Raw genomic sequence first — 18,493 nt, 5'->3', positions numbered from 1 at the left:
TCTCCTAACCTGTGAAGTCCAATTCATGATGATAAATGCACAAAGCTAAAAGGATGAAATAAGAAAAAGTATATAGTGTGTAGCATGTTGCAAACACCCAGCTGTTCATTTTTCCCTTCTGTGAAGGCTGTGGAAGTGGAAAAGAAGGGCTGAGACAGATGGGGAGGTAAATTTAGTGAGACCTGGTGACAATTTAGGTATCAGGGGTAGAGGTGGGGGCGGGGGAGGAAGGGAGAGAGAGGTCAAATGTGCACTTGAAATGATAAGACTGCACAAAAAAATCTTCATTTTCCTCAAGTAGGAGTTAAAAGGTAGTTTTAGGAACAAGTGGCCTTAGAGGTGACTGGGAGATCCCCAGTTGCAAACACTCAAAAAAGAGTTAGAAATGAGACAGAGGGCTTAGAGAGAAAAGGGAAACCAGAGAAAAAGGATTTGGTGATCATTTGCTTAAGAACCTGGTTGCTATAATATTCCATTTATGAGGACTTGTGAAATTGCTAAACTCTGTTTTTCTTTGAATGACTATGCTTTAGAAATCAAAGGAATATATATGAAGTTACAACATTTTAAGATATCCAATTCCACATTTTTTAAGACAAAGAATATTAAAAGAAAATACTCTACTTAATACAGGACTTAAGATCAATTGCAACTCCACATCTTTCAATTTAAAACACAATGATTGCTTTAATACCCGACTTAACTCTAAAAAGTCTTTATCACAAATGTAATCTTCCTCCAGAACAGGCTTTCCTTATGGCACAAGAAAAGGCATGATGGTGTAAGGCAATAAAACACAGATTTCTACAAGTATGCGTACCTTGGAAACTACAGCTGAAACAGTGATAGTTGGAATCTGGAAAGAGACGAAGCAAGGGGCCAAGACAGAGGCAGAGGGGATGTTGGCTTTATTCAGTCAACATGAATACAGGCCTTGATCACCTAAAGCTATGGTGGATAATTGTGCTGTACTGACTTCCTAAGCTTGGTGAATCTAGTCCAGTGCTTCTACAAGTTTCTCAAATATTACCACTAACTGTTGCAGACACTGGATTCATTATCTACAGCTGCCGAAAGCAGAGCTGGCACCACTGAACGCATCTGGTTCTTTTGACATTTTATGTGATGGCCTTCCCGTGCCTATTAGATGGCCCCTTTGCAAGCCCTGGACAGGTCTACCCCAGGTTCATCATCGGGGCAGATGTTAAAAACATGAGACCTTCAATAATCCTCTGCGAGCCCATACTTCATGGGGATTGGATATTCTATCTGATTTCCAAAACACAACAATTATCTTGCACCTAGCTACATAACAAGCAAATAGCCTGTTAACCTCTGTATATCTAAAGTACAGCTTTGATGCAGACAAAGGAAAAACTGATGGAACTAAAAGAAAAAATTAGCAATCCATTCACACAATTAAGCTCCAAAACACCTCCCTCAGAAAATGACAGCTCAAATGAGAAAAAGTTAAGTAAGGATACAGATGATTTGAATAATAATTAAATGATTTTGACTTAATTGATAACTCTACCCAACAGAAAATAAGTATTACTTTCAAAGACATGGGACATCCCCAAGTGAATAATTTATATGGGAAGTATGGCTCTTCAGATCACCTTTCTAAGTCCTTTGGAACTCTAAATTTCTATTATCACCTTTCATCACATACTGCTTCATAGAAACGTTACTTGTTAGATATGTTTTACCTTCTCTGACTCACTTTATAATCCTTTCAAAGACAGAAGCTTGGTCTTCTTGCCTTTGCATTCCTCACAACACTTAGTGCTTTACACAAAGTAGGCATTCATTTATAAAACGGTCATCCTGAAACAGATCACTCTTAATGATGTATCAATAACAACCTATGCTAAATAATTTTATGCTACATCTCTTTCAATAAAGAGTCCATCAGAATCTATCAAATGTTTTTGAGTTGGAGGCAATTTAATAGCAAAAGGTTTAAGGAAACGTTCTTCTACATGAGAATTTCAGAACACTGAATGTCATCCTCTGCTGATCCCTGAGCCAGTGGTTTAGCCAAATGCTTCAAGATGCCTCACAGGTTGTATGTGTGGAACATACAGGTCAGTCTGAGGGGAGAGCAAAAGGGGACAGACTCCCTCACTAGCAAACTCGAGGGCTGGCTCCATGACTGGTTATCCAGATGGAGCTCTTGGAGTCACCGTGTAGAGCTTTGCTCTCCAAATGTCCTCTTTGGCTCCTCCTACAGAGACAGGTCACAATTGTGGCTTCCATTCATCTATATTTCTTCCTAGAACCCATTTCTGTGTTTGTGCTGGTCACTTCTTCTTTCCATACTTGATCCTAAATTGGCTACTTTCCACAGAACTACACAGTTATAGGTCAAAAAGCAAATAGGCAGGGGACTTTGGGAAGGGAGGAGATATTCTGTTTCAGTAAGTCTGGGAACCTTGCCTCTTTGATAAGACATACCATTCAGGGCAGCAGAGAAGAGACTGCAGAAAAAGGAATCATTAACCTTGCTTAAATCCCAAACTTATTTGACCATGAAGCCCACTTCCCTGTCCTTGTTTTTGACAGAAATCTATTACCATAATTCCACAAAATTGAGAACATACTGTCCTGAGAATCCTCTTATGCTCAATGGCAGGAATGGGAAATAGTTCCTTATCCTAAAGGTCATCCCTTCATGAGAAAACAAGTACTTCTTCTTTTTTTTTTTTTGTAATTTATGTCCTTTTTCTCTCGAAAATGGATGGGACCTTCCCCTCATACCTTTCCCAGCTATATTGAAGGATCTACAATGACGAAGTCTTCCTCTTTCACTCCCCTCCCCCTAAAAGGGTGTCTAATGTCTATACTAGCTTAAAGTGTGAAAACTTCTAGAAGATATTAAAATTTTAATTGTGGTATAATACATATGAAATTTACCATCTTAACCATTTTTAAGCATACAGTTCAGTAGTGTTAAGTACACTCACACTGTTTTGCAACCCATCTCTGGAACTCTTTAAAAGCAGATATTTTTTAAAAAAGGAGAGGTGCCCATCTGCCAGAGAGTCAAATCTGTACATCTTTCTGAATGCATAACTATATTTTTGTAGTGCTATATTTTTGTAGCACTATATTTAGTTATTATAACACTTTTAATATTTGATTATACTTTAAAAATTATTTTCATGACACCTCCATGTTAAGAGATAATCAAGGGATTTGCAATGGAAGAGACTGAAGGAAAGCATCTCAATAACTTTTTAAAGATCCCACTGCATTAAGTCCCTGTCCTCTAGCTCAGTGCCAAGAATTGCGCCAGATGGGTATATTATTAGCAATGTCTAGCTCAATATAATGAGTGATTTATTCACAATGTCCATCATTTATGTTGCAGCCACTGATAACTCTTCTATTAGCTGCCTTCCAACAAATCTATCAGCCCTAAGTAAAACACTTGCAGGGACCTAGAACACATTGGCAAGGTCACTTACAGGCTATGAAAAGGGCTGTGCAGTGTCGATTCCTCCCTGAGCATCCTTTGCTGCGTTGTTTGTAAGTCTTAGGGGTAACAGCCACAATACTGCAACCCCACAAAGCCTTCAGCTTCAAGACTTTTGAGCCATCACAGAGCACACGGGCTTCCTGCAACTGCTCATGAAAGAGCTGTGAGCATCCTCAGCTAGGGATAGAAGAAGCTAGAGTGATGTTCACACCCTCCAGAGAGGAGCACGGCCACATAGTAAGGTTCAGAAAATGCCAGCAAGGACTGTAAAGGTCAGGATGCCCCGAGTATCCCAGTGCCTGCTAAGTGCCTTGGAACATTTAATTGGCATTTCTCAGCTGCCTGGGCAGCTCTATGCTATGCGCTTCTAAACTCCACCCTGACACACTTTCATCAAAGAACTGGGGCAGGTGAAACCCTCGACAAGAAGGCACCAATACTAAAATGTACAGGCAAGTTTATCCAGGAATAAAATACGTTTATATGGGTATGGGTACACACATTGTTTTAGTGGTATTTCAAAGATGTAGTCTTTTTAAAAAAATTTTATTTTACAATGTTGTGTTAATTTCTGCTGTACAGCAAAGTGATTCAGTTATACATATATATACGTGCTTTTTCATATTCTTTTCCATTATGGTTTATCTCAGGATACTGAATATAGTTCCCTGTGCTCAGCAGTAGGAACTTGTTGTTTATCCATTCTATATGTAAATAGTTTGCATCAAACATACAGTCTTGAAACTGAATAACACACACATACACACATCATACCGAGAGAAAAATAATGCATTCTAGTTCCCTTGGGGTCAAAAACCGGTGCAAAATAGGTCTATACACCCGTGATTTTTCAAAGATTTCTGTAAATCGGGACCACCTAACCAAATACTACTAATTCAGGTTGGTGGACTCCTGTTTACACCTCCAGACTAAGTCTTCAATAGCTGGAAAGAGCAGCACTTCTCTCTAGCATTCTTGTGCTTTCCTAGCTTAATTTGATCAGTTGGTACCCAATGGCATCTACTGGCCTGCTTCTCTGAAGAGAACAGGTCTTATCTGTAGTTTGTGGGTAACAGACTGATAGATTATTGTTTTATACTGATGTGCCATATACATTTTTGTGTACATGCCCAGATATTTGCTAGTCTGGGAACTAGAGGTTTTGCAGTTCACTTACATACCCCAAACAATTTCAGAACACTCCAGAGGTATAACATGACTTTTTGAGGGGGGTTAACAATTTAATTATATCTATTTACGTTTAAAATAATTGTTTTAGAAATACAGGGGTACTTCTTCCTTTTGGAGGTCTAGGAAGAGGGAGCATGGGGGGGCCTGAACCAGCCTGAGACCGGCATGGGGTGAGGGAAGTCTAGAGGGGAACGACGTTGGAGGAGGTCATCAGAATGTCTTTTCTGTTGTTGTCTTAAGAAGCTCCAGAAGGGAATTTCCTGGCTGTCCAGTGGCTGGGACACCTTGCTTCTGCTACAGGGGTCCTGGGTTTGATCCCTGGTCAGGGCACTAAGATCCGGTCAGCTGCGTGGCACAGCCAAAAATAAATAAATAAATAAAGTTCTAGAAAACTAAAAAAGCTCCTTCTAACCCAACCATTTTTGTGAAAGGGTAAACTGAGTCTTGAGGTGGAGGCTGGCCACTGTAGGGTCACCCACCCCATCCAGGCACTGGGGATGTGGCCCTTCCGGTATCCAATCTCCACTGCTATTACCTCAAACCAGAGGCCTGGAGCCCTAGTTCTCGGGTGGGGGGACCATGACTTCTCTAAAGAAGGAAATTAGCTCATTCATTCCTTCAGCAAACATTTGAGCTTCCCTTATGTCTGGCTTTCTCTAGGGTAGATAGCAACCAGCAGAGCATGCAGAGACTGGGCTCTGAGGGAATTTATGTTTGGATGGGTACCAATTTTGGAAAAGTTCATCAGACATTCAACACACTTAGCTTTAAATCAACAAGTGACTTTTAGAAGATAGTCTCACGTGGTCACTGAAGTTGAAGACCGACAAAGATACTTTCTCCAACACTAGATCATGGCTTCAGAAACAAACGAAACCAGATCAGTCATGGTAATTGAAAATGTGATGTACTCAGCCACACAGATCAGCAACTACGGAAGATCTAAGAGCTAAAATGCTAGATGCCCAAAGCAGCGGGGGGAGGGGGTCACCACTGTTCTCATGGAACACACACTCCTCAGGCAAAAATGCTTGTCCAAAACGGGACCAAAGAATCCTGGGCTAGTCCCTCTTTCCCTTCCTTTATTTTCCATATCATATGACAAAGCAAACAGAACATCAATGGGTCTCTCAGAGGAGGAAATATTTATTTTACTCTAGGAAAACATTATGAATAACCACAGCTATCTAACCTAACAAGATGTCATTTCTTTCTTTGGAGACAGAACCGTGTGTGTATCTCTCTGATGAGCAGACAAGCCTATGAACTCATTTCTGAAAAAGAAATGATTATTCCTCTTCAAAAAAAGAAAAAAATGTTCATATGACTGAATCGGTCACATATATACAGTGTGCCTGACTGTGACCCAGGTAGGGGCATGTGATGACTTTCTTGAGCTCTGGGGCACTTTGGCCCCTTCCGCCATAAAAAAGAATATTAAAAATTGTATTTCATGACTGCATTGGTAAAAAAAATATATAATCCAGGTTGGGTTCGTTATTATATATGCACTATTATCCTGTTCATTTTTGGGGAAAGAATTAAAATTAAAACATTTTTGTGGGCCACCAAAAGTATCATAGACCCCAGGCACTGTGTGTAGTGGGTAAGTCAGCTCTGGATCTCAGTCTCTTGATTTTTAAGCCACTTAGTGTTCTAGTCATACATTAGACAAAAGAACTTCTAGGACTTTCTTGCCAGTAATGAGGATCTGAGGTAAGAAAACCATTATTTTACCAGTTAACAAAATACCGATGAACTCTGAACTCCAACACAAGCAAAGACATCTTTAGTCCATTAAAATACCATTTGTCTTTGTAATAACTTTGAGTACCTCAAGAAGAATAATGCAGTGTATCAAACATTCATGATTTTGCTAGTTAAAGGCAAACTCTAACCCCTTGTCGCACTTATGCTTTACTTCTACTCTTATTTTACTGTTTGGTTAAAAAAAAGACCTGGTGTAAAACTGAAAGTATAAATGAGTAAAATGATAATGTTATGCTTCCCAGGACTGAGTTTCTTCACATATTCCTTCCATGCTAGTAAGCATTCGATATGGGATTGAGTAACGTCAGCTCAACATTTCAAGTCTTGACAAATAGCTTATAATGTGGTCAGAGTATGATAAATTAAGGACTTGGGAAAGGAGAAACAGAATAAAATAATTGCCTAGACCTTACAAAAGGGTATATCTCCTTCCTTCCTTTCCCTTTTATCATTCATTGTGGTTCTTCAAGTACTACCACCACAAAATTGGACTGAGATTTTAAATCTTAAAGAAAAAAGAGGAACTTTAAAAGAACAGGAAGAACTTTTCTGGCCAGTGAAAAGCATTTAAAATATGACCTAAAAGACTGACTCATTAACAGTAGAGGGCCAACAGGAAGAAATGATTCCAATTTGGGTCACACTACGGTTTACTTTTCCTGACTCCATTTTTATTCTTCATGTATGCACTTTGAAATATGAATTTTCTTTTGTATTTCACCCTTTGGTTATAATATTTGTTATTCTGTTTTACAAAATAGTTAAAAAAAAAACAAGAAAAATTTTGCTCACAGAGGGCACTTATACAAAAATACCTAACAAACCTAAATTATGAACTTATTAATCTTTTAGCATGTTTCATACTCAAGTGGTAAAAAAATGAAAACAGCTCACTTTTATGGTTGAAGCCTTTCCAGTGTCTTCACCCATCAACTGCTAACATCCGTCTCCACCTGTAGCAGAAACACAAAATATAAATTGCTTTTTACTTAAATGTCACTTTTCCGGAATAATTTCAGTGGAACATGGATAGATATCTGGGCCAATTTTAAGTGGCAAAAGGAATACTGGATGCAAAAAGACCATAATTTTCCTAGGAAAATGTCACATCTATGCTACTGGTCTATGGTGGACCTATAGCAATAACCGTAACACTTTAATTAAAAAAAACCTTACAGGGTGTGGTGTAGTACTCATGTCCAATCCTTGGTTTTCCCTTCCCCTTGAAATACTCAGAAAATCTAAAAAAGACTTGAACTTTCAATAGCACTAAAAATTAAGTTCAATGACTTGCCAGGAGCCAAGAAGCATTTCCTCCACTAAGAAGAGAGATGAAACTCCAAGGAGCAGAAGAAGAATGGATGATTTCACTCAGTCTCAGCCCAAGTATCCTTATCTCTGAAGTGCAAGTCCTCCACGGGATGGGAACCTCCTTCTAAGGCCATGGCCACTCTATCCCTGAGTTCCTCTCCATGGCTGTATCCAATAATTCCTCTCAGTTTCCACCTTTGCAAAGTACTTGAGTTGGGAAAGTAGAAGTTAATGGGGGTGATGCTTAGATGTGGTAAAATTTGGGGTTGCTTTTTTTTTGGTCATTATTTTTGAAAAGAAAGAACCACAGACATTGTATAGGAAAAACAAATTTGCCTAGAAATGTATCAGATAGGTATCTTCATGAACAAAAGTTATTTGAAAATATTTCCAGTTGACTGAGGGATGAATCCAAATAAAAACAGTGAAAAAGTAGTCATGTAGTACCACTGGTGGTAAGCATTAAAAGCAGTAAATAGGGAATAAAGTATGCTAATTATTCTAAAAACAGTCCAAATAGAGTGCAAATTCAACTTTTTGGAAAAAATGTCTAATAAAAACATTGCTATAATAGTTAAGCTCATCTAAGTGTGAAATCCTGGATCACATTATGAAAAAGTGGGGATAGATGGTAAAAGTGAGTTAATTTCATTTTGTATGGGGAGTAAGAAATGCAGTTTTACTTGTGACACTGGTAACTTTTTTTTTTCCCCTAAATTGGAGAGAACAAAGAAATAAACTGCATATTTAAACTAAAGTTCAAAAACAGCAATAAATGTAATATAGGAAAGGCAGAAAAAAAATAAAAGTGGGAATTTGTGATTTCAATATTTAAAAAACAGTCATTGGTTCATTATAGAATGAAACGCCTCATAGACAGATTTCAGGGAAATCTAGTCTTAAAATCCAACATGAATGGGAAAAAGATGACGGCGAAGTAGAGGGATGTGGAATGCATCCCTCTCCACAGATGCATTGGGAATGCACCAAAAGACGCAATAAATCCCACAGAGAACCAACTGAACACTAGCAGACGACCTCGGACACCAGAAAGGACTGCAAGGAGCCCGACATAACCGGTAGGGAGGCATCTACGACGGCTCAAAGAGGGTGAAGCGGCGGAGCCGTGGCAGACGGGAGGGAGTGAGAAACACACTGAGGGTCCGCACCGCAGCTCAGCGTTTCCGGACTGAGACATCGAATCATAGTGGAACAGAGGGTCCGGGAGCGGGAGCGTGGGAACTGGAGAGCTGGTTCAAGGTGAGAAACATTGTTGCCAGTAAGGTGACGGACCGAGAGGACAGGAGGGAAGAGGTCCGCGGGGAGGAGTGCCTGCCCCTGAGAGCTGCCTGGCCATGATTGGGGCTGGAAGCTGCAGGCTCACGGGCGGGGGGGGGGGGGGGGGGGGAGGAGCAGCGCGCATAGCCTCTCTCTCTCTCTTTCGGAGCCTCTGCAACAGGCAGTGGAGAGACGCCCTGTGGGCCACCTAAGGTGCTCAGGGATAACAAGCACCCTCAGGCACTCGGGCGGGGCTGGATTAAAACCCCTTGGAATGCCAGCAGCAGGGAGGCTGCCGAGAAGGGAAAAAAAACCCGAGAGAGGCCCAACTCTGAGACTTTCTGTTTACACCTGAGCCACCGGCGTCCCGCTGCAACAGGCACCTCCAAGCCCGACTGAAACAACAGTGCGCCACTGCTCACTCACTCCCAGGGAAAGGAGCCACTATTGTACCCTCTCCCTCCCCACACACCGACCCTCAGACGAACAATAAAGGAAGCTCTGCTGGTCACAGAATAATGCAAAAAAACCCAAGGCGAGCAGAAGGACACTTACAGCTGAGACTCTAAGGAAACAGAAATATTAGTATCAATCCTATTGAACTGGTCCATTCTGGGATCAGTTCTGGATATTTTTTTTTTCTCTTTTTTTTCTTTTCTTTTTTTTTCCCTTTATTAATTACGATCTTAGTCCTAAGGGATCTACAAGTTTTATAACATAATTTTTTAATGATTTTTTTAATTCTATTTTTATTTTTTTGCCTTTTTATATACTTCTATATCTAGCTAAGTTTTTGGTAGTACAGACAATATATCTCTCATACTTTCCTTTCATGCCTATCTTTTATACATTTCTATTCCTTTCTTTTTATTTGCATATTTCCAATCACACTACGCTCTTCTGTTCCCCTTTCTTCCAGCTATTTTTAGTTTATTTTATCTTAACATACTTATAAGCAACACTATCGATCTGCTGAGACTCCTTGCTTTATTCTCCAGATGACGCACCACCTTGGTATTTAATATTAGGTTTTTGTCTTTATCTTAGTTCTTAGTACAATTGTCTAATTTCATTCTGAGAATCTCCATTCTGTCTGGTGGTACTCTAGCTCTTTTCTATATTTGATTCTAGCTTACAAAATCTCCCTGGATTAGTGTTTGTATGTGTAAGGTGTTATTTGTTTGTTAACTTTTGCTTTTGTCTCTGATTTGTTCTGTTTCAGTTGTCAACTTCTGTTGGGTTTCTCTCTGAATATCTGATAGCATACTGGGGTTCTGTCAGGTCTTTCCAGAGCCTTATGTCCTAATGGATTCAGTAATTGTGTGTCTTATACATGTATGTGTTTCCTAGACTTAGTATCTGTTTAACCCAACACTTGGACATTAGTCTGAGGCTTGGACAGTCTTCTATAAACACCTCTATCGCCAGGACAAGCAACCCCAAAAGTTTGGACAAGCATGAGGAAACAAAGAAACACCATGCAGGCAAAGGAGCAGGAAAAAAACCCCACAAGACCAGATAAATGAGGAGGAAATAGGAAAAATGCCTGAAAAAGAATTCAGAGTAATGATAGTAAAAATGATACAAAATCTCGATAACAAAATAGAGAAAGTACAAGAAACAGTTCATAAGAACTCAGAAAAACAAACAGCAATGGATAACAAAATAACTGAAATTAAAAATACTCTAGATGCTATAACCAGCAGAATGATGGAGGCAGAAGAACGAATAAGTGAGTTGGAAGATAGAATGGGGGAAATAAACGCCACAGAGAAGGAAAAAGAAAAAAGAATAAAAGACAGTCTCAGAGACCTCAGTGATAACATTAAATGTACCAACATTCGAATTATAGGCATCCCAGAAGAAGAAGGAAAAAAAGAAAGGGTCTGAGAAAATATTTGAAGAGCTTATAGTGGAAAACTTCCCCAACATGGGAAAAGAAATAATTAACCAAGTCCAAGAAGCACAGAGAGTCCCATACAGAATAAACCCAAGGAGAAATACACCAAGACACATATTAATCAAACTAACGACAATTAAACACAAAGAAAAAATATTAAAAGCAGCAAGAGAAAAGCAACAAATAACATATAAGGGAAAACCCATAAGGATAACAGCTGACCTTTCTACAGAAACTCTGCAGGCCAGAAGGGAATGGCAGGATATACTGAAAGTCCTGAAAGAGAGAAACCTACAGCCAAGAATACTCTACCCAGCAAGAATCTCATTCAGATTTGATGGAGAAATTAAAAGCTTTACAGACAAGCAAAAGTTAAGAGAATTCAGCACCATCAAACCAGCCTTACAACAAGTGCTAAAGGAACTTTTCTAAGTAGGAAACACAAGAAAAGGAAAAAACCTACAAATACAAACCCAAAACAATTAAGAAAATGGTAATTGGAACACACATGTCAATAATCACTTTAAATGTAAATGGATTCAGTGCTCCAACCAAAAGACATAGACTGGCTGAATGGATACAAAAACAAGACCCTTCTCTATGCTGCCTACAAGAAACCCACTTCAGACCAAGGGATACATATAGACTGAAAGTAAAGGGATGGAAAAAGATATTCCAGGCAAATGGAAGTCAAAAGAAAGCTGGAGTAGCAATACTCATATCAGACAAATTAGACTTTAAAGACTATTAAAAGAGACAAGGAAGGATACCACATAATGATCAAGGGATCCCTTCAAGAAGAACATATCACAATGGTAAATATCTATGCCTCCAACATAGGAGCACCTCAATACATAAGGCAAATGCTAACAGCCATAAAAGGGGACATCGACAGTAACACAATAATAGTGGGAGACTTGAACACCCCACTTACATCAATGGACAGATCATCCAAACAGAAAATAAATAAAGACACACAAGCTTTAAATGACACATTAGACCATCTCGACTTAATTGATATTTATAGGACATTCCATCCAAAAACTACAGAATACACTTTCTTCTCAAGTGCACACGGAACATTTTCCAGGATAGATCACATCCTGGGTCACAAATCAAACCTCAGCAAATTCAACAAAATTGAAATCATATCAAGCATCTTCTCAGACCACAACACCATGAGACTAGATATCAATTACAGGAAAAAAACTGCAAAAAATACAAACACATGGAGGCTAAACAATTCACTATTAAACAACCAAGAAATCACTAATGAAATCAAAAAATATCTAGAAACAAATGACAATGAAAACACAACAACCCAAAACCTATGGGACGCAGCAAAAGCAGTTCTAAGAGGGAAGTTTATAGCAATACAGTCCTACCTTAAGAAACAAGAAAATTATCGAATAAACAACCTCACCTTACACCTAAAACAACTAGAGAAAGAAGAACAAAGAAACCCTAAAGTGAGCAGAAGGAAAGAAATCATAAAGATCAGAGCAGAAATAAATGAAAAAGAAGGAAGCAATAGCAAAAATTAATAAAACTAAAAGCTGGTTCTTTGAGAAGATTAACAAAATTGATAAACCATTAGCCAGACTCATCAAGAAAAAAAGGGAGAAGATGCAAATCAACAGAATTAGAAATGAAAAAGGAGAAGTCACAATGGACACCTCAGAAATACAAAAGATCATGAGAGACTACTACAAGCAACTATATGCCAATAAGTTGGATAACCTGGAAGAAATGGATAAATTCTTAGAAAAATACAATCTTCCAAGACTGAACAAAGAAGAAATAGAAACTATGAACAGACCAATCACAAGTACGGAAATTGAGGCAGTGATTAAAAATCTCCCAACAAACAAAAGCCCAGGACCAGATGGATTCACAGGCGAATTCTATCAAACATTTAGAGAAGAGCTAACACCTATTCTTCTCAAACTCTTCCAAAATATTGCAGAAGGCGGAACACTCCCAAACTCATTCTACAAGGCCACCATCACTCTGATACCAAACCCAAGCAAAGATGTCACAAAAAAAGAAAACTACAGACCAATATCCCTGATGAATATAGATGCAAAAATCCTCAACAAAATACTAGCTGACAGAATCCAACAGCACATTAAAAAAATCATACACCAGGATCAAGTGGGGTTTATCCCTGGGATGCAAGGATTCTTCAATATACGCAAATCAATCAACGTGATACATCATATCAACAAACTAAAGGATAAATGCCATATGATCATCTCAATAGATGCAGAAAAAGCTTTTGACAAAGTTCAACATCCCTTTATGATAAAAGCTCTCCAGAAAATGGGCATAGAAGGAAATTACCTCAACATAATAAAAGCCATATATGAGAAACCAAAAGTCAACATCATTCTAAATGGGGAAAAACTGAAAGAATTCTCTCTAAGAACAGGAACAAGACAAGGGTGTCCACTCTCACCACTATTATTCAACATAGTTTTGGAAGTTTTAGCCACAGCAATCAGAGAAGAAAAAGAAATAAAAGGAATCCAAATTGGAAAGGAAGAAGTAAAATTGTCACTCTTTGCAGATGACATGATATTATATATAGAAAACCCTAAAGACTCTACCAGAAAACTGCTAGCACTAATTGATGAGTTTAGTAAAGTAGCAGGATACAAAATTAATGTACAGAAATCTCTTGCATTCCTATACACGAACAATGGAAGAGCAGAAAGAGAAATGAAGGAAACTCTCCCATTCACCATTGCAACAAAAAGAACAAAATACCTGCCTAAGGAGGCAAAAGATCTGTATGCAGAAAACTTTAAGACATTGATGAAAGAAATCAAAGACGACACAAACAGATGGAGGGACATACCATGTTCCTGGATTGGAAGAACATGAAAATGACTGTACTACCCAAAGCAATTTACAGATTCAATGCAATCCCGGTCAAATTACCAATGGCATTTTTCACAGAACTAGAGCAAGAAATCTTACGATTTGTATGGAAATGCAAAAGACCCCGAATAGCCAAAGCAATCTTGAGAAGGAAAAATGGAGTTGGTGGAATCAGGCTTTCTGACTTCAAACTATACTACAAGGCCAGAGTGATCAAGACAGTATGGTATTGGCACAAAAATAGAAAGGAAGATCAATGGAATAGAATAGAGAACTCAGAAGTAAGCCCAAACACATATGGGCACCTTATCTTTGACAAAGGAGGCACGAGTATACAATGGAAAAAAGACAGCCTCTTCAATAAGTGGTGCTGGGAAAATTGGACAGCTACATGTAAAAGAATGACATTAGAACACTTCCTAACACCACACACAAAAATAAACTCCAAATGGATTAAAGACCTACATGTAAGGCCAGACACTATAAAACTCCTAGAGGAAAACATAGGCAGAACACTCTATGACATACATCAACGCAAGATCCTTTTTGACCCACCTTCTAGAATCATGGAAGTAAAATCAAGAATAAACAAATAGGACCTCATGAAACTTAAAAGCTTTTGCACAGTGAAAGAAACCATAAACAAGACTAAAAGGCAACCCTCAGAATGGGAAAAAATAGTTGCCTATGAAACAACAGACAAAGGATTAACCTCCAAAATATACAAGCAGCTCATGCAGCTCAATACCAAAAAAGCAAATAACCCAATCCACAAATGGGCAGAAGACCTAAGTAGACATTTCTCCAAAGAAGACATACAGATGGCCAACACACACATGAAAAGATGCTCAACATCACTCATCATCAGAGAAATGCAAGTCAAAGCCACAATGAGGTATCACCTCACACCAGTCAGAATGGCCATCATCACAAAATCTGGAAGCAACAAATGTTGGAGAGGGTGTGGAGAAAAGGGAACTCTCCTGCACTGCTGGTGGGAATGTAAGTTGGTACAACCACTATGGAAAACAATTTGGAGGTTCCTTAAAAAACTACAAATAGAACTACCATATGATCCAGTAATCCCACTCCTGGGCATATACCCAAAGAAAACCATAATCCCAAAAGAAACATGTACCATAATGTTTATTGCAGCACTATTTACAATAGCCAGGACATGGAAGCAACCGAAATGCCCATCAACAAATGAATGGATAAAGAAGATGTGGCATATATATACAATGGAATATTACTCAGCTATAAAAAGGGATGAGATGGAGCTATATGTAATGAGGTGGATAGACCTAGAGTCTGTCATACAGAGTGAAGTAAGTCAGAAAGAGTAAGACAAATATTGTATGCTAACTCACATATACGGAATCTAAAAATGGTACTGATGAACTCAGTGACAAGAACAAGGACACAGATGCAGAGAATGGACTGGAGAAGTCGAGGTTTGGGAGGGGGCGGGGGGTGAAGGGGAAGCTGAGACGAAGCGAGAGAGTAGCACAGACATATATATGCTACCAACTGTAAAATAGATAGCCAGTGGGAAGTTGTTGTATAACAAAGGGAGTTCAACTCGAGGATGGATGATGCCTTAGAGGACTGGAACAGGGAGGGTGGGGGGGACTTGAGGGAGGGTGTGGGGGGGAGTCGAGGGAGGGAGGGAATATGGGGATATGTGTATAAAAACAGATGACTGAACTTGGTGTACCCTCCCAAAAATAATAAATAAATAAAATTTAAAAAAAAATCCAACATGAAATTCAAATTATTAGAAGAATATATCACAGACATGGAAGAAGTGATAAACTTGAGAATGCCATATAAAAAGATCCCTGTGAATAAATTTGAACATCTCAATGGAAACAGTTTTCTAAGGTGGTATTTAATTATTAAAACTGAACCAGAAATATAAAAGCTGGAAAGCTAAGAAATATGGTTTACTTCAAGGATTAGACAATTCCCAAACTATATGAAAAGCTTTCAGGATATCAAACAAATGAAACTCTTCAGTTTGGTGAAGCTTATCAGATAACCTAACTTGATAAGACACAAAGAAGGAAAAAAGTAAGAGACTTATTTGACATACATAAATAAGATGGAAGTATATCAAATAAAGTGCTCAGAACACTTGATTTCTAGTATATTAAAGTAATGACACAACAATAGTAACTGAGCTTATTCTGTAAATATTATATAAATCAATCTCATGCTCTATCAATAGCTCAGATCAACACACTCATATTTTCATAGATAACAAGACAGCATGTGATAAACTCAGCACTTATACCTGATAACCTCTCAGTAATCTAGAAATAGAAAGATCACCTACCATGATTTTTGAAAAGATCTAACACCAATAGACAACATTTTTGCTAAAAAGTCAGGAAGAAAATAAAAAGATGCTCACAAAGCATTAGAGAAAGGAAATGAACAGACCAAATACCACCATCCGCAGGTGCAAGGCTGAGTTCCTAGAAAACTCAAGAGAACTATCTAAAAAAACCAACCTTGTTGGAAATAGTAAAAGTGGCATCAGCTCATGTGAAATACAAAAAAAAAAAAAAAACAATGCTTTTTGTCCAGTGGTAGCAAGGGCTAGTCACAAACAAATGAAAAAAGAGATAATCTGAAAACAGATCATATTCAGAAAAATTATGTTTAAAGAACCTATATAGAAAATGTTTAAGGTCAATGATTTCCTCATGAGGAATGTTGAGAAGTATAAATGTACTTTTTTAGAAAAGGAAAAAAAAAGCATCATCTAGCCAGGAAATTCAATATGAGGTAAACTAATGAATTTATATTTTTGGTCTGTGCAAGGTGAAGTGTTATTATAGGAATATGAGAACGGCAAGAGGCTTTTACAATAAGTGGGGCTTATTTATAAGTGAATACTTGATCTCACAGACTGTTCTATAAATTCACTATAGAATTTTTAGAAAAAAAAACACATTAAGAATATTTGATTATCCGGCTGTAAGTGCAAAATGCACTAATAGATTATACTCAGGGCATTAAATACAAATAGAATTTGACATAAAAATATCTCCAGACACTTCACTACACTTTTGAAGGTTAGGGAAATGTTATAATTAGCCATTGATGTTATATTTCTGAAAACAAAATGCTAATTGTACTTCACTGAACCATGATAAAACAGGTCACATTTTATTGCTTTTGGCCAAAGAACAATGTGAAACTTATTTTACAGTCAGGAGTGCATGCAAGATGATGTTTAAAATAAGTTTTATAGGCAAACCACAGTTAATGTGAGTTTGAGAGTAAAAATAAATAAAATGTCAGGGTTGGTTTTATAAAAAGGAGACATAAGTCCAATACGTTACCATGTCTTTTTAGCTAGTGTCTAAAATAAGCTTACCTTTCATTTTAGACAACAGAGTGAGGCAACTAAAAGCCAAGGGTTTCTGACAATAACTATGGGATCAATTCTAGTTATTCTAGAATGAATGTTAATGAAAGTTACCCACAAAAGTGATCACATTTACTCTTTATACTAGGACAAAATTAAAGGCCTGTTAGCTTTGGAGGACGATGATACCAAGTGACTAGATAAAAGCAGATTTGGTGGTCTGAGTTTGGCATGGTTTAAACAAGGAACGATTTAAAGTCATGCCTGATAAAAACATTTCTACTTAGGATAATGACTGTGCAAAATACCCAAGACACAGACACTTTCCCTCAAATGTCAACTATTTGAAATACAGGAGAGGCAAAGATTTGTTTATAAGCATGAAATCTATTGTCTTTATTTCTTGAGCACAACACATAAACTTCATAGAAGAAACAAAGTGAGGGTGAAAATCCACAGAAGGGGCTGACAGAAATCACAGAACTTTAGGCCAGTGTAGACTATAATGTACTCGATGGTAATAAGGCTGAAAAAAGGGCAACGTTCCCAGCGTTCCTGCCCGAAGTAACAAGAAAGTATTCCTTAAATAAGCAACATAGATGGTCAAGTAGACAAAAACAAAGTAAATTTGAGGAGATACACAGTTTGATCACATAAATCCAAAAGGAATCTCTGTATTGGCACTAGAGTCCAGCGTCTGCCCCACACCTGCCCTCCTGCGGTGCCGCTCCACGTCTATCCATTCCGATTTGAGAATGCCAGGTAACTTGGGACTGCAGGTTCCCTGCAACATAAAGACCACTTTCTCCCTTCCACTTGCCCTTCTTTGAGCTGCCGCATTTCCTTCATAGACCATAAGCAAGAAACAATAGCTAGTGAAACACAAACCTTCTCCATTTGGCTACTGAAAGGGGGCAGAATAATATTCTTTGTAGTTTTGGAAGCCCAAATCCATCTACCCCCCCCTCCTGGCAACCATACCAGTGATTTCCTCTCCTTTGTCCTATTATCAGCCCAGGAGCTTTGAATATCAATGAGGCTAAACAATTCATCGTATTTCATCGCCTTGATTTCTGTGATTGGTGCACGGATAGGCACGTGGCCCAAGCCACACCAATCAGGACCAATGAGATCTAATTTGGGGTACTTTACTAAAATTACTAGGGAAGCAGAACTTTTCCTGCTTCTATGAGACACGAACCAGGCAAGATTTAGAGGCCAGAGTCGTTGTAGCCATCCTGCAAACGTGGGGCCTGAAAAGGAGCCTATGTGGAGGAATCTCATTCTGGTCAATTCGGTG

The 18,493-nt window shown here is 38.4% G+C and overlaps 1 protein-coding gene across 1 annotated transcript in view; it reads right to left on the bottom strand.

The window, feature by feature from the left end:
• PLEKHG1 (pleckstrin homology and RhoGEF domain containing G1) overlaps nucleotides 1-18,493 on the bottom strand; it is a 239,976-nt gene that overhangs the window by 162,140 nt on the left and 59,343 nt on the right. The window contains exon 2 of the mRNA XM_057738124.1: nucleotides 7,337-7,395. The gene's annotated coding sequence lies outside the window, so the exon portion shown is untranslated. The remainder of the gene's footprint in view (nucleotides 1-7,336; nucleotides 7,396-18,493) is intronic.

The sequence above is a fragment of the Hippopotamus amphibius genome, chromosome 6 (genome assembly GCF_030028045.1).
Source record: "Hippopotamus amphibius kiboko isolate mHipAmp2 chromosome 6, mHipAmp2.hap2, whole genome shotgun sequence".
Lineage (NCBI taxonomy): Eukaryota > Metazoa > Chordata > Mammalia > Artiodactyla > Hippopotamidae > Hippopotamus > Hippopotamus amphibius.
The sequence above is the reverse complement of the archived record's forward strand: the minus strand, read 5'-3'. Positions and strand labels throughout refer to the sequence as shown.